Raw genomic sequence first — 23,137 nt, 5'->3', positions numbered from 1 at the left:
CCCCCCAATTTGAAAGTGTGTTTTTAATCATCTAATCTACCTAGTACAGTCAAGCAGTGACTTTGGTGTGGCCAGTCGTAGGGGCTTTGTGCCATCACCCCTCCACCCTAAGTACATGGACTTAAACATGGCAGGGATCTATGTCATTATTTGGCCATGTGTAGGTCTTGACTTCGGCGGGCCCACCTTAAAACTACTAGATAGAATGCATGATAAAAGCATAAAGATGAGAAACGTTTTGGTATGTTGTTCTCCAATGTGGAGGTGCCTTAGATAAGTAATCAAACTACTCTCATTTTTCAAGGTACTCCAAGTGACTTTTGCAAGTCCCTTTTCTCCTTAAGTACATAATCAATGGTGCTATTGTACACACAAGCTAAGCATATACATTATGGACTTGCAAGTCCCTTTTCTCTTGAAGTACATAATCAATGGTGCTATTGTACACATAAGCTAAGCATATGCATCATGGACTTGCAAAGTTGCAAGTCCCTTTTCTCCTAAAGTACATAACCAATGGTGTCATTGTACACATAAGGTAAGTGTGTACTTTATTAACTTACTCAAGTCAAATCTTTGCTCTTATTTTACTTCTATAAACGTTGGTACATTGTGGCATGGCCTTACTCTAAATTTGACCACTAAAGAAGAAAAGCACATTGCTCTCCTTCTTGATGTTCGAATAAATGCATTTTAAACTATTCCAATGTTAAAAATATATCCCCCCCCTACTACCCACCCATGTTTTTGGGTTTCTATGTTTTTTAAAAAAAACATATAATGCAATTGCTTTCGAAGAGTTGATTGGTCAATCCCTTGACCTAGATGGGTAACACTAATTCAAAGGCCAAATCCTTATAGTTATCACCTCAAATAGCCACATGTTGCAAAGTCTGTATCCATGTCCATCTAGCTAGCATTATTTGGCATGTTTGTGGAAATTGTACAAAAAAAAAGGTGGTTATATCAATTTATGATAATGAAGGGGTCAACCATTTCTTAGAATTTGCTTGTCATATGATTAAACTAAGTAGCCCATCAAACTCCAAGTACTTGGGTTGTGGCTTAAAGAAAAGGGACTAAACAATAATCATGAAAATTCTATGTAGATGATAGCAACATTAATCAATAGCCCCATCCCACTGACAATCTTTGTAGGAAAGAGACGAGTGTCAATTAGAGTGGTATGGCTAAATGTTATCAGGCTATTAGTATAGAAAGTGTAGCACACAACTAAAGGAGGCTCCTATAGAAATTATTACAAAGCATCACAAATCAAAACTACTAAGAGAATCTTCCATCAGCTTAACTGTTCCATGAACGTCAATGCTTTTCTTTTTTATTCACTTTTTTGAACAAAAAATTCATTCCAAAGCCAAAACACTACTTTGTGAGACTCAATTATTCTTAAACATGTTGATAAGAATGAAGGTGCTTCAATATTAGTGTCCCATAGCACAACTAGATTATAATCTTGCTCACCATATTGCATTCATTAGAATGGAAACACTATGATTAATAATCATTTATTATACTTGTAAACCCTACGAAAAAACAAAAGATATCACAAAGCTAAAACATTACTCATGTAGCTTAGCACCTATTGTTAAGATGAATCCCAACTAGCTCCTCATTCTTTGCATTGATTTCAAAGAATTTCTTTTTATTGAATCACACGTTCATATTTGTCTAGTCATCTTTAGCCTCTTATTAGCCCATAATCTTCATGCCAGTGGCTCTATACTATATGTATGACCCACTTGTAAGCCATAGGATTATAATGGGTTTTCAGTTCACAACATTGAATAGGTTTGTAAGAGTACACATGCACGCAAGCTCATCAAGATTTTAGGATTTAGGGTTCTAATGTGGTAGGAAGCTACACCAATCACTCCTTTATCCTTGTGATCAAAAGCGTGAGCAAGGATACCATTGTGATACCATTCACCTCCTATCCCTTATGCAGATGGGTAGTCTCGAGTGCTTTCAAAAAATGTTTCATTTCTTTGTATGTTAAAATTTAATAAGTTGTTTCAAAACATATTCATTGTTGGGGGTAAAGAGGCCTCCGCCTAGCCGCCCGTGTATTGCTTCACTGACAGTACCCACCACTACACAACACTGCAGGTGGCGGACGCCCGTCACAGTCACTTATTCTTTATTCTTTTTGTGACAGTTTGAATAAAAGAAGGCCCAACCACACATTGTGGTTGTTGGAGTTCCCATTTAAGTCTCTCTCTCTTCTTGCTCTTGCTCTTTGCCATAGCTCACTTCCAAGCAAGCTTCGATCCTTCTCACCTTTCAACTGGTATCAGAGCGAGGCTTCCCAACTTCCTGAGCTTGGTTCATGGCATTCTTAGCTTCCATTCAAATACCTACATCATTGGGTCTCCTTCCCGGTAGCCATAGCCAACCTTCCCGAGCTCCTCACTCCCCAGCTTCCTGAGCACCTTCCCGGCCTATTGAGGCATCCTCAAGGCATTGCTATAGAGGTATTGAAGTGTTCTTTTAGTTTTTTTCTTTAGTTCTCAGGTTGCAATCAAACAGGGCAGCCACAGCTCAAACCCTTGGAGCTTGGATCTTGCTCCCTCTTGCATTTGGGCACTTGAGGCTTGTTGTGGGCCTCCCTGGGCGCCCCCCGAAGCCTCCAACCACTACCATTGAGGCCACATGGATGCACAGGACCAGAAGAAGGGATCAGCAAATTTGCACCATTTTTTTGGTTGTTCTAGACAGCACACTACATCAGCTCATCTACTCCTCATTGATGGCTATGTCATGCTTCTTCGGCCTTGGCAATGCACTTTGGCAATGGTCTCTAACTTTATTTCAAGACTCCTTGATCATTGGTATCAGTTTTGGGTCTGATTTATACATTCCCAAGACTGTTTACAGCAGTCCCACAATCATCTTATGCAAAAGTAACATTAGCATCTAATGCTATGCTTGTTTGGGCACTTCTACTTAACCGGTTTGGTACCTATCGATGCCCGATTGTTTGGGGGATGCAATGCACATGTTATGCCATCATTTTGGACTGATTTTCTTGCTAAAAATACTTAGTTTTGAATAATAAATCACTGCTATACCACAATGGACTGAAGCCTATTATCTCATGTTTGGTTATGCCTATTGGTTTCGAGCTATGCCTTTGGGATATGCAATGAAGTATTGACCTTTGGGGTACGATATCAAGCTTGTCTTTGGTTCCGGAATGCTTTTGAGCTTGTATTAAGCTTCGACTTAGTTGTTCTTCACTAGCATTTGGCTTCAGTTGGCATGCTTTGGACCGGTCTATGCCTATTGTCACTACTTGACATTTAGGCCTCTTACATTTATGCTTTGGTTAGATATGGATGCCATTTGGTTTACCCATGCTTAACAGTTACTTGGAGCTTCATCTTCAGATGTATTTGAACGTTTTGGATCTACTAGGCATTACATTTGGTTGTCAGTTACATGCTCTTTGAATGTTTTCAGGCTTATGCTTTACGGGTCTGAGATAGCTTGGGATTTATGCTCCGGTTGTACCTTACTGGGATTTGGCATGTCTGATGCTATGTATTTGATGTATTAGAGTGTTGCTTGCTCTCTTTGCATCTAACTTCACTTTCAATGGGAGCCTCTTGGTATATTCGGATGTATACAAAGTCTTTTTTACAAATGAGCTTGAGCTTGTGGGACAGTTACATGCATTTACTCTCTTGAGAGCTTTATGTCTACAGTTTGTCTGTCGTGGGCTGATTTGATAAGACTATTGAGGCAGGCACCTATCTCTGTCATAGTTCTTGGTACCTTCTTGCCCTTGGAAACTCACTGTTGGATGTATCTTGTTACCTGGCAATTGCAGTGACATATGTATCAGTGATTGCTTCATTTTGGGACAGTTTTACATACTGCTGTCATTTATTACAGCAACCTAAAATCTGCAGATTTTGAGCACTTCTATGAGGGTAATGCTTACTATTTGATGCTTCTCTTGGTGAAATCCACCCTTTTAGCCAGTTTTAACAATGGTTTTAGTGCATTTTTTGCTAACTACAACAACCTGTAATTTTACTTTTTTGGTTTGATTTGGGACAGTATGGCTGGTCATTTGAAAGACACAGCTCTCTTTAACATTACCGAGTTGGATGGTACCAACTATGGGTATTGGAAGTCCCAAATATGACAGGTTTTGGTGCAGAAGTAACAGATTAAACCCTTGCATTTCAAGGGTGTCAAACCTGAGGATATGGATGATGATGTTTGGATGGAAGTTGATGAGCTATGCAAGTCTACCATTATTTTGTCACTCTCAGAAGAGGTCCATCATAATGTTGTTGAAGATGAAAATCAGAATGCATGGGATTTATGGGAGAAGATTCACGAGCTTTATGCACAGCAGAGTCCTGCGTCACAGATGTATTGGCTAAAGCAGTTAATGGACCTTCGCATGAAGGAGGAGACCTCCCTTTCATTTCATTTCAGTCAATTTCATGCTATCATGAAGATGTTGTCACAGGGTATTGAGTTCAAAGACAACTTGCACCCGTTGTTTCTGCTTGGCACCTTGCCTAAATCATGGGATGTCTTCCGTACTACCATATGCACGAACAAGCTTGATGGGCTGAAAATCAAAGATGTTGAGAGTGCTTTATTGATTGAGGAAATCAACAGGAGAAACAATGATGCTTCCCGCTCTTCACATGTATTGATCGTTAGAGGTGGCAAAAATGACATGCATGATAATGATCATAAGGGCAAAGAATCTTAGAAGTCCAAGTCCAAGTCACATGGTCGCTGTAAGTCCCGTGGATAGAAGTCTGATCTTACCTGTCATTATTGTGGGAAAGCCGAATATATTAGGCCGCAGTGCCATAAAATACGCGATGATAAGTGCAAGGAAAAGGGAAAAAAAAAGTGCAGGAAAAGTCTTCTGAGCATATTATTGTACCTGCAAAGTCCAGTGTGAAGATAGAAGAGGTTAATGTCATGCAAGCCATTGATTCAATTGATAATTACATACTTGCAGCTTCTTCATGCAATGCCTTATAGGCTTCTAAGATACATTCTATGTATGCGTAGTGCTGGCTCTTGGATTTGGGTGTGTCCTTTCATGTGACACCCTATTGAGATTGGTTTCGTACCTATTGTACCATGCCTTGTTCTATGCGTCTTGGTGATGAGAGGTCTCTCGACATTGTGGGCATTGGATAGGCTACTGTAGTTTTCTTCTGGCAGTTCTTTTGATTTGCATGATGTACGCCATGTACATGCGTTGACTCGTAGCCTTATGTCAGCTACAGCTTGATGATGCAAGGTATTTTGTGTCTTTTGCAAACCCCTAGAGGAGAAGAGCGATGAAGATACAACTCCACAGGTTGTTTCTCACATACATGGGAGAAGAACCAATTGAAGAGCTCATAAATGTTGAAGAGGAACATAGCAAGGTTTGGCTCTCATGGTGCCATCTTCTTTAGAACAGCCACAAGTCGACAAACCCAACCTTGGCTCCATGTCGCCCATTCCAGTAGATGGTGTACAATACTTGCTTCTATCAGATATGCTGCAATACTTGGAAATGAAGGAAGAAGAGTTATTTTCCATCCTAGTCAGGGATTCGATGGAAGACTTGATTGATTATGATTACATGGATGTGCATTCGACGATGGCAGAGATTGGAAGATATGATGGCACAAGCTTAGATACTGTGAGTGCCATCATAGCAGCACATGAGCATATTACCTCGGTTGAAGAAGATTACCTTGTGCCAGATGCTGAATTTGAAGCACTACAGCATGATTTGTTCAGACCAAGGCCCCAGCTTCCTACTAAGGAGTTTGTAGATCCCTCTACCCAAAGAGGTGTCTCCCTAACACACGAGGAAATGATGATACAAGATGATCTGGAGAAGGTGAGATTTCTAACTACCATATATTTTTATGCAATGTAACTCGACGGTAGGGTGCGTCGGGTCCCCCGAATTCCACTGGTGAAATCTTGGCAAAAAATGATGTTTGTAGTTTCCGTGTCCAAAGTTTGGCATTTGGGGCCACTTTCTGGCCCAAGAAGTGACTCCAGATGCCAAACTTTGGACACGGTAGAAACAGACAGGGTAGAAAGTGGCCCCATACACCAGACTTCGGACATGGCAGCTGCAAGCATCATTTTTTACCGAGATTTCACGAATGGACTCTGGGGGACCCAACACACCCTACCGTCAAGTTTCATTGCTTTCTGATAACTCTAGGTTAGTTGCTAAATATTGTTTGATTTGACTTTGTCATTCATGACATACTGTATATAGATGAGTTTGCATCAAGGCAAGGAGAAGCTCGACATGCAGATCAACCGAAGGAGTCAGCTCTAAAGGAGTATATTGGTGACCTTGTTGTAGATTTGGTGGTCTTCCATAAGAAGTGCTCACCAGAAAGGCAAGAAATAATCATGAAAATTTGAGCTTTGACCAAGTTTGGACCTTTTTTAGCAATACGTGTGACATCTAGCTTGGAAAAGGTAGTGCTAATCAAGCGGTCAAAGCTTCTTTACTTGTTTGACCAAACGCGTGGTGGAGCAATGTGTGTGCTTACTACATTAGGTAACCTTGCTAAAGTGTCAGATCCGCTTCTCTTGGAGAAAGAGATGAAGGGGGAGTGCATCATTTTTGAAGCAAAAAAGGAACTTATATTTTTATCGGAAGCTGGCCCTCCTCTCCACCGATGAAAAAGCCAAGGAACAATTGAGAGTTCTTGTTGGCTATCGGCTTTTTGTATCTACCATTACTAGCAGCCATCACATGTATTTTTCTTGATGAATATAAGATACTTTACTTTGTCCCTATAAATAAATATTTATTAAATAAATTTGTGGTTCATATAAGTGTGACGATAATGTGTGGTATGTGAATGACGCATTCGCATGCATTAACATAATTCAACACATAGTACTGCACTTGCGATTGTGTAAGTGTGACGATAATGTGTGGTACGTGAATGACACATCCGCATACATTAACATAATTCAACGTGTAGTACTACACTTGCGATTGTGTATAAGCAATAACGTAACTTATATCCGTACATATTACTACTTTTGATGTGTTCATACGTTAAACAAAAATTAAGAGTGATGCGTTTCAAGAAACAAAACAAAACAACTTTACTCAATTATTTGAATTCAGTACACATCGCATGAGATATTATGTATATATAAATAAATATTCCAATGTGGTAGAGTATACAAATTTTTTTGGCCTTCCAAGATGTTATGGTGCTATAACACTCATTACAAACCTTGCATCATTAATCTAGTAAACTATGGCGGAGTCTCCTTGTTGTGTCGAAGCCGAATGATAAAGTTCATGTCTTTATTTGTGATTGTGACACGCTTTGCATGGATGGCCGCAAGCTGTGTATCATCAAACAAGTCGATGAGAAACCCCTCTGCAGCTTTTTGTAGGGCCTCCATAGCTCCAGCATTCCACCTTCCTGCTGGTGGGCCATCCCACAATCATGCCCAAAATCTTCCCACCCTTTCATCTCCAAGTCTTGCATGACTTCCCGAAAAACCTTATGAAATGAACTTTTTGGGATGAGAAGCTCGTATCTGCATTGGATTCTCCTTATCTCTCGGCGATAGTGACCGGTTTCCATCTCATCTTCTTCTGTGGTAGTCCTTGTGCTCCATGGGGAGCACCTGTTGCTGCACTAGAGGAGGCTCCACCTTGTGTTCCAAGTGGCGAGCCTTGGCGTGAGGTCTTCCCGGGGCCAAAACGGTGACATGCTTGCTTGGTGCATGCCATGCAAGCTTGAGGAGGGCAAGATGGAGAAGAGACAGAGGTTGGGGATGTGAAAATGGAGGAAGAAAAGAAAGCAAGATATGAAAATGTGAAAATGGAGGTTGGTCCATCGTGTGATAGTAAATCCATAACTTTTTATCGAGATGTGAAAAAACTTCACACGTGCATTCATTAGCTGGCCAAGAGCCCAAATTATTATTTTTTTGAAAAAAAAATGCTTGCAACCCCTGGTCCAAAGTCTGGCATTTGGAGCCAAGCAGGAAAGTGGCTCCAGATGATAGACTTCGGATCAAGTATCTGCATGCATTTTTTTCAAAAAAATAATTTGGGCTCTTGGCCACCTAATGAGTGTGCATGTGAAGTTTCGTCGCATTCTGATACAGTTTAGTATTTTAAAAATCATCCCATACCAAAATTATGGATGGATTGATAATGGAGAAATCAACATCGTGACTACTGGCCCTTAGAAACTTCACACCACATAGACTATACAGAGGCATCAGGAGTTAAGTCTGTAACAAGAAATGGTGAATTTTTGCATGTTATTCCTATTAAAATCGACAGTGCTAACAAAAACTGTAAGGAAGAATTGAAAATATAGTGAAGATGCATAGTCAAAGTTGAGAGCGAAGGACAAGTGTAAAATTTTAATTCATATTTTAAGGGTGCATACAATAGTTTTGCACTGGGACATAGTCATATGTCCAATGCACGAGGATAACACTATGCCAAAAAAGATAACATTACAAACCGTGTTTATTCCATTGGAATGAATGCATCCTTCACTGCTTGAAGATTCTTACAAGTTGGGGCCCCAAGAGAGACACCAAGGAAAAGGGGATTCTACTGCAAGAAAATCTATCTTGTAACATCAACAAGCTTTTATTTCATTCTTTTGATGACCAAAACAAAGAAAACAGCAATTCTTCACGCAACATCATAGTAGATGTCTCCCACGGATTTGATAGAATTAACCATAATCTTCAACATCTTCACAAAATCCATCAATAGAACAAAGAATATAAAAGAATACACCATTTTTGAATGGAAATCAATCACATAGTATTCATATTCAATGTCTTCATAGTTTTCTCTCTCAATCTCTCATATATAGATACATTGTTTTGATAGAATTGGCTATCCCTGGCTCTCTCTCTCTCTCTCTCTCTCTCTCTCTCTCTCTCTCTCTCTCTCTTTATCTATCTATATATCTATCTATATATCTATCTATCTATCTATTTATATATAGTACATCATCTCCTCACTACAATACTCAATAATGACTCTCAATAATCCTTCTTAGGTTGTGGATGCACCTCCCAAGAGGTATGTCTGATATGAAGAGGCACTAGAGCCACTACATTGTCTCTTCATAGCTCACTACTATCACTGTCACTTCAGTTTTCTCTTCAGTGTTCTGCAGAGCTGCTTCTTCCATTTGTTTTAGCTCTTTTGAAGTTAGATTCATCCTTTCCAAAAGTTAGAAAACTTTCCCAAAGTCACACATACATTCTACAGAACACTTACAGAAGATCTATAGAACAGAACAAAACAAGAACAGAGCAGATATAAAACAGATACAGAGCAGAGACAAAGGCTCTACAAAAGGTCTATAGAGGGTCATCAGAGAACATCAAATCCTCATAACTCATACTAAAACTATTCCAAACTATCAAAAACTATTCAATAAGCTTTCAAAAGATTTCAAACTTCATCAATCATCAATCCATGCTTCATATAAAAGAAAATTAGATCAAAACAAAAGCTATACAAAAGATATCAGAACCAATCAAAACCTCAATAGAACCTATCAGAACATCACAAAGCTTTATATTTCTACTAAGAATCATCATCAACTTCCAAAACATAATCAATATCATCCAAAACACTCTCAAACACTTCCATTAAAAAATTCAGTCTTTTTCCACTCGCAACATATCCCCACACTTAGAAAGGAAGTGTCTTTGCGACCTAAGGAAAAGAAGAATATAAGCTCACTAAAGAGCTCAATTTAATCTTCTTCAGTATCTTCAACAATCACTCGAAACCATGATCCCAACCTCAGGGGGTTCACTATATATATATTCTCTATATATAACGTGCATTCATGGCCTATTTATAAATATCCTAATCTGTGATTTTTTTTTGAATAAAACACAATCCTTTTCTATTCAATCTATAAGTAACCCCTTTATATGACACCCTTCTGTATGTAAAAAATGTATAAAAATGCTATTTTAAAAACCCCTTATTTTGAACTCACGTTATATATACATATATTCATGAGTGACCCCCCAGAGACCCCAACTTATCACCTATATCTCTAGAAAAGAATACTACTAAAGGAAAACTTCGTTATTCATTAACACATCTGATAATCAATAAAAAGTCATAAAATTTTTGTAAAGGATATAAGAGGTTCTTCAGCTTTCCAATCGTAGGCTTTCCATCCACCATCAACAGTTGAAAAGAGAGCGCTCGAACAAATTATTCAACTAGCACGAACTCATCACATTAAATTAATACACAACACACACAAACACAACCATCTGAATGGCACCTCCAAAAAGAGAGATATATATCATTAAGAATCATCCAAAATACATTGCAAAGGCATCAATGAAGGTGATCCCTTTTGAAGGCTTGGTGATTACGAAAATGATCCATAGATAAGGACTCATCCACAAATGTCTTGGGAGGATTTTGAAAGAACTGAAGGCAACACATCATTTCTAGCAGAACAAGGTATCTGTTAGGTAGACAAAGGGTATGAAAATATAGGACATCCAACTATTGGGAATCAATGTTCACATTGACATTCATACAAATCTTTGGAATGGCATTTTGATCATTATGGGAATGCCTATGCATATATGCCAAGTATCAAGCAAAATGGGCTGTCAATCTCACTGACGGATCTAGTGATTGTGAATATTGTTGAGAAAAATGGAGATAATTTTGGTATGCTTGACTAGTAGTGGTCGAGTCCCCTTGAATTAAGGGCCAATTAATCTGTGGTCCTGTGAGAGAATCAGTTGAGCTCCATCCTCTTCTTCTCGAAATCTATTGATCAAATCCTTCATACCCACTAACCAACTGAGGGGGTTGAGAAATAAAAGTGGCAGGAGATGGAAGTGGAATCAATAAAAGAGGATGAAGAGATGGGTAGGAAAAATCATAAAATGAGGAATAAGCTAAAGAAGGAGTGGCTAAAAATTTAAGTGAATCGGTTAGGAAAGGTGTCAATTGATAAGCAGGAAAAGTAGAAGGTATATGGATAGATAGAGAAGGACATGGCGGAGAAGGGGAAAAGATGCAATCTTCAATGAAAAAACAATAGGTAAAGATTGGAATTCGAGGAAAACCCTGAGGTTGGAAAAGGAGAGGTAAGATAGTTGCTGAGTTGGATTTATAAAGGGAAAAATAAGCATCATAGCGATGGGCCATTTGTTGATAGTACAATAAGCTAGGAACAAAGGGACCTAAAACAGATCGTCGATGGTAGGTATCAAAGAAGGATGAATCAAGTGGATGGTTCTTGGAAAGATAAGCTAGGAGATGCACCCTCAGTTGGTTAGTGCTCTGCACATAAGTAGAAGCTGTATTTTGGCATTGGTTCAGGACTACAGAATCAATCATTGAATGCCATGAAGTGTCAAGGCAAGTAGCCACTTTAGAAGAATAGCACTGGAACATGTAATATATCCTCAACTCCAAATAGTTGACATATAAGGCAGCGTATAAGACCACATCCTCCACATACCAAGCTAGATCTACATCATTTGAAATTAACTGATCACCTCGTAGATACATATAAGACGTCAACATGGTATCCGTCGTTACAGAATCTTCAAAGACCATACGGACAACTTCTGTCAGCAAATCAGAAGACCAAGCCCCACTCCAACCATCCTCTAGAAGAGGGAGATCCATCGTTGAGAGCTTAATATAGAAAGCCAACTTCTGCAATTGATAGTGGACAAAAAAGGAATGGTCGGGAGGAACATACTCCTGAAAGTGCTCAAATGTAGACCATAATAAATCCATTATGGATTGCAATCTTTCCACTTTATCTTGCAACAATGGACATAATGTGGCTTGTCTCTGGAGAACTGCCAAGTCCTGTTGAGATATAGAAGGAATCATAGGAACATTGGGACTTGGAGGAATGGACCGTGACTGTGCCAGTTGGACCTGCACCTGTTTAATCTAGGAAGCTTGGGATTCCAATGTATTGTGAGTAGTCTGCAAAGCTGAGAGTTTTGTATCTTAAAGAGTCTTAAACTCTTGAGCTTCTTTGGATATTTTCTCTTTCTCTTCTAAAACTCTAGTGATCTCTAACTGAGCTACTGCTAACTGAATTTTCAAAGAAGATATTTCTTCTCTCTGGGTCTCAATCATTTGGGTCTACTACTCCATCTGCTTAAACAGATCAGCAAGAGTGTCTTTAGCAGAGGCTAACTCTGTGGTTGCCTTATGCATTTGGTCTTTAGATTGCATCAATTCTTCATTGAAAGAAGCATATAACTATTGAACACAAGCTATCACTGAGAGTTCAATAGAACTCTGGATGTCGTTACAAAGGAAAGGAATGGCATCCCCTAACACTAAATTGTTTAGCGAAAACTGATATTTCTAAAGAACCCTCTCAATGTGCCCTAAATAAGTTGTTGCATGTGAGGTAGGCAGGGAGGTCACTTCCAGAGGTAGCAGAAACTTGTAGTGAAGGAATGACTGGGGGAGTTTTCTCTGCTACACGCTTCAAGCGCATCCGCTAAATGACCAATGGAGGAAGGGAATCAAGATCCTCTATATCAATAGGTTCTGAATCCTCTAAAGGTGGAGGGGGAGGTACTGGATTAGATGGAGGAGGAGGAAGCACACCCTTCTTAAGGCCTGAATATATCAAGAAAGCATATAAATATGAACCATAAGTGATATTTGTAACATTTCCTCTGGTCACTTTGACAAAATGCTAGTCCATCTTCGTAAGAAGGTAAGTACTCCAGTCAATAGTAAACCCTTTTAACACCATCTTGGAAGCTGTGAAGAGCTCATTGGACAAATAATTAGATGGTGTCTTGGCAGGCATAAACCTGTCTTGGAGAAATTAGCAGACTAGCTTCTAGAGAGGATCAGTGATCATGGAAAAAGATACTCTTGAAGTCTTCTTGACATCAAGGACCTCTTTAGTCTGCTTCTGTAATAGCTTGAGAATCTCATCATTTGAGAATAACTATCTGGCTGTAACAAAGGGTTCTCCTTTGTAGGGAAGAGACAAAGCCTTCTCTAACCCTCTAGGTGTCAAAACCATGGAAGTACCATGAAGTAAGCACGATTTCTTATTGTATGATGCAAGAAACTCATCACACAAGGATGGATTGTCTAGAATCAAAGGGAGTGAAGCAGCTACGAAAGTTGCAAGGCCTACTTTCACAATAGGCTCAAAAGCCAGTAGGGAAGAATAATCCCTACTGATCAATGGGACATACTGAATAGGAGGAGGAGCTTGAGGTACCATTCAGATGAAATACACACACCACAAACACAGACAATCACAGAGAATGCCTGCAAAATAACCAAATAGCTATAAAAAAGAAATCGGTCAAAAGAAACACACACAGGAGTAATTAACCAATTGACTACCCTAAACAACCCACATCCTAGAAAAAATTCAGCATGAACCCTACACATATGCGACCGAAAGCTTCATGCTATGCAATAAACAGTCACCCAAGACCCAGTATCAGGCAAAAAAAAGAAAACTACAAACCGCACCCGTAAATGTATCACACAAGCAAACCATAATACCTCAAAAACCTAATCAGGACATAACCAGAACTTTGATTAAAAATGTCAGCTTAAAGGACTATATGTACCCATCCCACGAAGCGTATTTATTAAAAAGGAAAAAAAGTACAATGAGGGGAATGATTTTAGTGAAGGGTTCAAGAAATTATTAACAATGGTTGAAATTTTATTAGGTTATAAATCTTAATAAGAAAAGGGTGATTAATTTTTAAATTATTAGTTACAATTTATTAATGTGAAACTGTGCTTTTAACAAAACCTGGACTATGATCCCCAGACTCAGGTCTCTAAATGCATATTCATTAATTAAAAATTTAATGTGTCAAAAGCGCTCTTCTTTTTCAGTGCGTGCATTTTTGTGACGGCTGGTTCATTTTTATTTAAAAATTAAAGTGCCTCTAAAGCGTATTTTTTATTAAAGTATTTTATCAGTAATTTTTTTGTTTTTAATTAAATTTTTATGAATTTTTAAATGTTTTTAGGTATTTTTAAAAGTATTTTTCTCGGGTTTGTGGAAAATCAAAAGAGATACTTGGGCTGCATGTGAACAGTTGTGTGTGCTCGGGGACAGCACGCACCACCGCACGGAGAAGACCAAACGTGCATCCTCGCACGTGAATACCCATTGGAAAATGCCCACAAACTCGTGCACGCGCTGTATGTGAACATGGGAGGTAGAGGGAAAAAGGGCAGGAACGGGGGCTAACACCGGGGAAAACCGGGGCTAGTGGAAGTTAATGAATTAAGTGAGTTAAGGAAATTAAGTTAATTAAGTCAATTAGGTTGATTAAGTAAATTAAGTGAATTAGGGTGAGTAAGTTAATTAGGGGAATTAGGTTGATTAGGTAAACTAAGTGAAGTAGGTTGAGTAAGTTAAGTAGGGGAATTAGGTTGATTAGGTAAAGTAAGTTAATTAGGGTGAGTAAGTTGATTAGGGGAATAAGGTTGATTAGGTAAAGTAAGTTAGATTAGTAACGTAAGTTAATTAAGGTAAGAGAATAAAGGAACTGTTGGTTGGGAGAAACGAACCAGGAGGAGGGGTGGGGTGGAAATGACGGTCGGCAGTGGGGCGGCGGAAGCAAGAGGGGAGGTGGGCGGTGGCCCGCGGAGGAGAGAGGGAGGGAGGTGGCCGCGCTGCGATGGGCGGTGGGAGAGGAGCGGGTGGTGGCATTGCAACGGGGCGGGAGAGGAGTCTAGCAGGGGCGAAGTTGGAGGAGAGGAGATTGTGGGGGAGGCAGAGGAGGGGACGAGGGGTGTTGTGTGGGGGAAGGAGATCGTGGGGGAGGCAGCGAGACGACGAGGGGAGGAGCATGGGGGAAGGAGATCGTGGGGGAGGCAGCAAGACGACAAGGGAAAGAGATCGTGGGGGAGGCAGTGAGACGACGAGGGGAGGAGCGTGGGAGAAGGAAAAGGGGAACGACGTCCACGGGCAACGAGAGGTAAGTTGTGTTTTTTTTTTTCATCTTTAAATTGGTTAATTAAGGTGGGTGTATATTAATATGGTTGGGAAGTCAAGTTGTTTATGTGATATGTGTTTTTGTTTGTGTGTTTTTTTAAAAAAAAAAAATATTCTTCTTTGTTGTTTTTGGTTGATTTTGATTTTTGATGTGTATGGTTTTTCGTTTGTTTTGTTTTGTTTTTTTTAATAAAGTTTGTTATTTAGTGTATGTGTAGTGTGTTTTGAAATTGATTAGGAGGGAAAAAGAGTTGCATAGCCTCGTGCCAGATGTGCCTTTGATGCCCCTCTCAACGTAAATTATGGGCTAGAGAAGGTGACTCCTAGATAAACATATTCCCTCACATGCTCCACTATGTCTCCTCCAAATGTGAATTGGTACATAGATCTAGTCATGCATGCTACTGAAGTTTTGAAGACCATGGTTACATACGAGGATTAATATGGAAAAATTTGCTCGTCAGAACGCAGGGCAGAAAGAAGGAAAAATGGGTCAAATAATGTGCCCAACAACTCTATCACGGCAAAACATAGTTCCGATCGAGATAGGACACGTTCACAGGGGAAAAACCCAAAAAACGGATCTGAAAAGTGATTCAGAAATTAATATGGAATGATTCGTGCACCGGAATAGAGGATAGTAAAAAGGAAAAATGCACGGAGGAAGGGAATGCATAGGATTTCACGTCAAATCGCACTGCGGGTGGAGTGAGGAGGGGTTCTTATGCAAAAAATACAAAAAAGACACCTAAAAATACATGGAAATTTTAATAACTAAAAATCCAGCAGTCAAAAGAGGGTGGGAAAAAGGAAAAAATGGGGGAAAGGCTGGTAAGACATGGCTGTTAAATGAAACTGGAATTCAAGTGAAAATAGGGCCAGTTCACATGGAAAAATGTGAAAAATAGGCATGAAAAGAGCCCAAAAACCCACAAAAATTAATAGCGCACAAACTATGCATCGGAAGGGCAGGGTGTAAAAAGAAAAAATGTCAGAGGGAATGGGTAGGGCAGGGCTGGCAGATCAGATCAGTGGTCTGAAGCAATAAGAGCACGTTCACATGGAAAACTGTCCAATTTATGATAATTGCTTCAAAAATTAAGAACTTTAGAACTGTTTGTCGGAACAGGGGTTGATAAAAAGAAAAAATGGGCAGTTTGAAGGGACAAAAAAGGCTGTAAGGTTGGATGTGAGTCTCAGTGAACGTAGGGTGCGTTCATATGGAAAAATGGCAAAACAAAGGATAAAGGCAAACAGACAAGGAACAGTCCCGGGGACAAGGTGAAATAAAATGGAGGAGTGGGGAAGGGACCCCATTAGAGGATAAAAAATTAATTTTCCACATTTGAAGATGGATAGATATATTTCCATGATGAGAAGTAGAACTGATGTGCAAGGACGCATCCCCACACTTAAGACCTTAATAGGAAGGGTAAACCGAACAACAAGGACCTAGTACCACACATCAGACCAACCACGAACATCCCCTCATTGAAAACATGACCGTCACTGAGAAACAGAAGGTGTAGGGTTAGAAAACTTGGCCCATATTGCCGAGGAGTAATGTCGACTATCGAGGTTGCATCTTGTGTCGTTGTCGGTTGTAGGAGGTACCAAGGTGTCTTCACATCACACGTCCTTTGTGGCAGGGACCACGCGGCAGCATCCAGGGAGGTAGCTGGTTGAAGGAATCGCAGGAAATTCGTCGATGACGAGGGATATCGCACTCACCTCACGATCACTCAAATGGAATGAAAGAACAGTCACTCGCCCCATTACTAACATCACTCAAGTGATATAATGATGAAACTTAGAGCTCTCATCCAGTTTAGGAATCAACAAGGGAATGGTGGAGGGGGAGTGTACCAGGGTGCACAATTGATGGTGCATTAGTGCATCCAACTCGTCTAGCATAGGTGCAAGCAGGAAGGCCAGGGAGCCTTGCAGTGCAATGTACATAATAGAGTGACGTGTCATGTGTTGATGGCAGAGACCCATCCCATGGGTCTCTGCCATATCATGGGTGCACAATTGATGGTGCATTAGTGCATCCAACCTGTCTGGCATAGGTGCAAGCAGGAAGGCCAGGGAGCCTTGCAGTGCAATGTACAGAATAGAGTGACGTGTCATGTGCTGATGGCAGAGACCCATCCCATGGGTGCTGAGAAAAACAGAAACGTACCTGACTCCAATGGTTGTAACGTCCTTCAATCCTCACCTCTCGATCATTGTGTGATTGAAGAACCATCCATCACACTCAGCCATCTCACCTCTCATTTGATTTGAAGGGAAAGACTAGTCACTTACCCTTGAGGGGTTCACTATATATATATTCTCTATATAATGTGCGTTCATGGCCTATTTATAAATATCCTAATCTGTGAATTTTTCTTGAATAAAACACAACCCTTTTCTATTCAATCTGTAAGTAACCCCTTTATATGACACCCTTCTGTATGTAAAAAATGTATAAAAATGCTATTTTAAAAACCCCTTATTTTGAACTCACGTTATATATACATATATTCATGAGTGACCCCCCCCCCCCCCCCGAGCACTCACCCCACCCTTTGTCTCATGCTCTAATAGATACAGAGGGCAGCACATACTCACGTCCCTATCTTATTAGGATGAAAGCTCACATCACTCAAGGGTTTGGTGATGAAGATTATGTCGGCTGTTGTTGTCATCAAGATCTTGAAGATGAGGCGTACCCAGGGAGGCAGCCAACAAGTCTCGTACTTGAATGATTTGTAAGAAATGTCATCTGTTAAGAAGGACAAACGAACTGATATTGCAGAGACAGCGCACCAAGGGAGGTGGCTTCAAATTACTTGCTGGAAAGGTTCTGCTGGTGAGTCAGCTATCCTGAACTGCGGGGTGTTACCACCTTTTCCAGAGTCAGCTTCCCGCCCAAAGGTATTTCCACATTTTCTTGGAATGAGGCTTGTTGTTATGACAAGGAATTTCTTCCTTTTCTCCCATAACAATTTTTTTTTCTCTCTCTTTTTTACGTTTTTCTTTTTTTAAAATTCGTGAAGAAAGAGAATGGTTGAAATACCATGTGTCAGGACTAACCTCGCCACCGTTGTTAGATCAGACGAGAAGAGAATAAGGTCAGGTTGAGATGTATCTGTGAGGAGCTAGCAGAACGAGACCGCCTCATGAGGAGAATCATAAGGGCTATCAGAAGCATGAAGAGAATGACGGAGTGATGCCCAAACGGGGAAGGGTAGGTCGACTGTGATTGTCAAGATCCCCAGGGAGGGAAGTACTTCTTTAGATGATAGCCATTGATCAGGAAAGGATCATCAGAGGCATCAATGGTCTGCACCTGAACAGAGCCATTAGGATTGACAGCAAGTACCTTGTACGGGCCCATCCATCATTGTTGAAGCTTGCCAGGAAACTTGCCAAATCTCGAATCATAGGCTAGGATAAGATCACCTTCTTTGAACTCCTTGTGCTTGATGAAATTGTCATGATAGGCCTTGCGTCGTGCTTGAGTGGTTTCCTTTCACTGTAGCACCATCCTTCAAATCTCATCCAAAAATTCCAAGTGTAGGAGGCAGCATTGTAGTGACTCATCATCTCCCAAGCATTCTTTAACTACCACTCACAAAGAGGGCAATTCCAGTTCAACAGGGAAGACGATTTGTATACCATACACTAGCTGGAAAGGGGTTTGTCATGTAGCTGTCTTATGGGAGGTTCTGTATGCCCAGAGGGCCTCTGTAAGTCGATCGTCCTAGTCATGACGATGTGCGCCAATCATTCTTAGGATCGAGCAAAGGATGTGATTGGTGACTTCAACTTGGCCGTTGGCTCTGGGGTAATAGGGAGTGGACTTGCGATGGCGGATCTTATACAACTCTGTCAGCTCTTCCATGATTTTGTTAAGGAAATGAGTACCTCTATCACTTACCAGCTCAAGGGGACTGCCAAAACAGGTGATGATATTCTCGTACATGAACAGGGCTACACTGTTACCATCCCACTTCAAGGCTTTAGCTTCACACCACTTTGTGACATAATCCGTACATACTAAGATGTATCTGTTTTGCTTCTGTCTGGTGGGTGGATCAATGGGACCCAAAAATCAATCCCCCACTTCTCGAACGGCTTTAGGGGAAGAATAGGTTACAGTGGCATGGCACTTGTTTTGGTGGGTTTCCCCATTCGCTGACAAGCATCACATCTCTTACAATAGTCATATGCATCCTTGTGGAGGGTTGGCCACCAATATCCTACTAATAGAGCCTTCCTAGCTGTCGCTTCTCCTGTGAAGTGTCCACCACATGGTTCGTCATGGCATGCTTTCAATACTATGCCGATTTCATCCCCTGCAACACATCTTCGTAGCACTTCATCTTTGCCTCTCTTGTACAGTGCACCGCCTAGCAAGGTATAGGGGGTAATAGAAGCTTCTTCTTCTCACGACTTGAGATTCCATGAGGATACCATTGAGTTGCCAAGAGGTTGGCTATGTCTGCATACCAGGGAGTAACTGTTTCAACTAGAAACAAGGAAGCATCAGGAAGGTCTGGATCATCCTGTTCCTCTTCTGCAGTTTGAGGGATCCGTGATAGATGATCAGCTAGGACATGGGAACGGCTAGGCTTAGTGACCACTTCAAAATCGAACTTGTGGAATAGGAGCAACCATCTCATCAGTCGTCCTTTAACATCTGCTTTATTCATCAAGAAGGAAAGGGCTTCATGATCCACTTAGAACTTGAAATGTGTGGACAGTAGATAGTGTCTAAACTTCTCTAGTGCAAACACCATTGCCAAGCACTCAAGCTCTGTCACTGTGTAGTTTCGTTCCCTATTAGTGACCTTTCGGCTTGCATAATATATTGATTGATCTAATTTAGAGGGGGACCTTTTTACATAGGACACCACCTAGCCCTTCAACTGATGCAACTATGTGCACATGAAACTCCTTCATCCAATCAGGGGGCTATAAGATAGGTGCTTGGATAAGGCACTGTTTTACGGTATTAAAGGCTTCTTCATAGTCATCAGTCCAAAGGAAATCTGCAACTTTCCTTAGGAGCTTGTGCAGAGGGGCTCTCTTGGTTGCAAAATGTGCAATAAATCTTCTGTAGTAGCCCACATGGCCAAGAAATCCTCTCAATTGCTTGAGGTTTATTGGTGCTGTCAAGGCGGCAATCTTCTCAATCTTCACCAGGTCTATTGCAATCCCTTGTGCAAAGATAATATGACCCATAAGAACTCCTGATGAGACGCTAAAGACACATTTGTCAGGGTTGAGAGAAACCCCATACTCTTGACATCTATCAAAACATTGCTCTAGGTGTCCTCAGTGCTCACGGATCAAGCTATAGACACAGAAGCCATCAAGATACACCTCAATGAAATCATGCAAATGATTCTAGAAGGCATCCATCATTACTCATTGGAAGGTGGCAGGATTTTCAAATGGCATCACTCTATAGGCATAGATCCCCCATTCTGTGGTGAAGGTTGTTTTGGATTGGTTCTCTTCTGCAGTTTAGACTTGGTTATATCCGTTGAATCCATCCAAGAGGGAATACAACTCATGACCTACCCACTATGTCCAACAGTTGGTCTGTAAAAGGGATAGGGAAATGATCATTCTTCGTCTTCGAATTGAGCTTTCGAAATTCCACACATATTCGAAGTTTCCCGTTCTTATTGGGTACAACCATAATGGGCAAAACCCATTCACTGTAAACCACGGGATAAATGAACTCGACTTCAAGAAGTTTCAATAATTCAGCCTTCACCAGAGTAGAATAATTAGGATTCATATGCCTTTGTCTTTGCCTTACAGGTTTGGCATCAGGCTCTAGGTCAATGTGATGTTGGCATATTGTGGGATCAATCCCCTTTAGATCTTTATATGACCAAGTAAACACATAAGTTCTCCTCTTGCAAGTCCACTAGTTCTTCTTCTGGAATATTGAGACCCACTTTCAGGTGACATTCAGTACCATCAGTATCCAAGAACATTACTTGTCTTTCACCTTCAACTTCGCAGATGAATGTTCTATGGATTGCTTCTGAATAGAGGTCCGACTCTTTCAAGAGAGTAGTGTCCTCGTCTGATGTTCCACTAGAACCAGTATCCTCCTTCTGAATAGATGACTCATTTTTATGTTGAGGTTGCTGGAAGGGAATCAGAGCTTTGTTTGCTTCTGTGTGAGTGGTGATTTCTTCTAGACTTAGGGATTCATCCTCAAAGGATATGTCTAAGAATGTCACATAGCAGGGACCTTCTAGAGGCCGTGGCTCTGAGGGCTTTGGCTTCTATTGGCAAAGGACATCATCATCATCTTTTCTCTGGACTAAACGGTTAGGGCAACAGGAGCAACTGGTGAACTTAATTTTTATGCCTCTAATCCATTGCTTATGCAGATTCTGCATACTTTGTGGTCCATTTGGTCAACCCAAATGGAACCATGGTCATTCCATCCAACACCCTGAGATCTTCAGCCTCTAAGGTCTCTATAGGGACATCAACAAGATCATCTACTATTAGAGAAAATTCTTCGTCTATACTTTCATAACCTCCTTCGTTTTCTTCCTTATCATTTTCATCCTCTTCCTCTGGAGGTTCCGTCTCTACTTCTATAGTGGCTCTGTAGGAGAAGAATAGATCTTCTGCCTCTCTGTCGGCTTTTGCTTCTGTCTCTAGATCTGTGACTGTCTTTGTGACTACCATGTAACAGGAGAACAATACATCCATGCTTCTATCTTATTGTCAGAGGTGATTTCATAAGTTAATTCTAGTTGAGGCAAGAGGTATTCTCCCATGGAGAAGGACTTTTCTTCCTTTGGTAGCTGGCTTACAGTGCCCACTGTTAGGGACTATGCCTCTGTTTTCTTAGAAAAGATTTGTTGAATAGCCTCTTCATCTCCTAATGTACCATCTGTTACTTCATTGGAGGAGTCAGTTATGACTTCGATGGATGTGGATCCATTGCCTTTTTGTGATCCATATAATTTCAACACCACTTTGTTGGGTCCTCTGCCTAGGGTTAGGGCTTCTTTGAACCAGTCCGTCCTCGCTCTCGCTTCAAAAAGCCAAGGTCTTTCCAACAGCAGAGGGTATGAGGTCCCATAATAATTTTTTTTGACCACCAAATATGTCAATCAATAGTCTCTTTCTGCAAGGGTTTTTTTTTACATATGGGAGGATGCCTAATGGTTTAATTATACTTTGGTCTGCCAATCTGATAAGCCATTGTGTAGGTTGAATTCCTTGCAGCCCTAAGTCCTTCATTGTCACATCCGTCATTATGTTTACTACTGAATCTCCATCAATCAATGCATCTGAAATAAAGCATCCTTCTATCCATATACTAATCTCTGGGGTTCCAGGATCTAGAAAGGCGTTAGCCACATCTACTTCCTTCACTGGTTCTAAGACTCTGTTGGACTTTCTTGTTGTTGGGAAGCAATCCTTAGGCCAAGTCTTCTTGTCAAGTTGCTTTTGAATTTCTTTTGGCAGCTAGGAGACAACATCAGCAAACTGTTGGAATGCTAAGTTAGGTTTAAAGGTTTTTAGGTCTTTGACCAAGTCATATCCTTTGATCGGATCCACATGCTTCTCCAGCCTGTTGGAAAATGGGGCTACACCAATTTTCATCTTTCCTTTTTCTTCTAACAATGGCAGCATCGGCACTTCTTCTGTTTCTGGAGGTGCTTCTGTATCATCTATCTCCTGGACCTTTAGTCCTATTTCTAGGACTGTCTCTATGACTCTTTGTAGCACTGCAGTGCTTTGTACTACATTGTTTTGTCCTGTACTGCTTTGTCTCTCTATTAGTAGGTTGAACTTCATAATCTTGGCAAGGGAATTATTTTCATTCTGAACAACTGGTTCCTTCTTCTTGGCGCGCATGACAACGAAAACTTCCAACTCTACCAAATTGGAGGCAGGCTCTTGTACCTTCTGTTGGCTATCAGTGCCATTGGACTTGACAGGGGCTGGACTTGGATAGTCCTTTGTAGTGTGGCCTTCGCCTTTGCATCGGCTGCATCAGGGCTTGTAATCCACAGATCATCTAGGGTTTGGACAATTCGGGGAGATATGACCCT

This window comes from Lygodium microphyllum, chromosome 10 (genome assembly GCF_053477565.2).
Source record: "Lygodium microphyllum isolate KBCC chromosome 10, Lygodium_microphyllum_v1.1.10, whole genome shotgun sequence".
In the NCBI taxonomy this organism is placed as follows: Eukaryota; Viridiplantae; Streptophyta; class Polypodiopsida; order Schizaeales; family Lygodiaceae; genus Lygodium; species Lygodium microphyllum.
The sequence above is the reverse complement of the archived record's forward strand: the minus strand, read 5'-3'. Positions refer to the sequence as shown.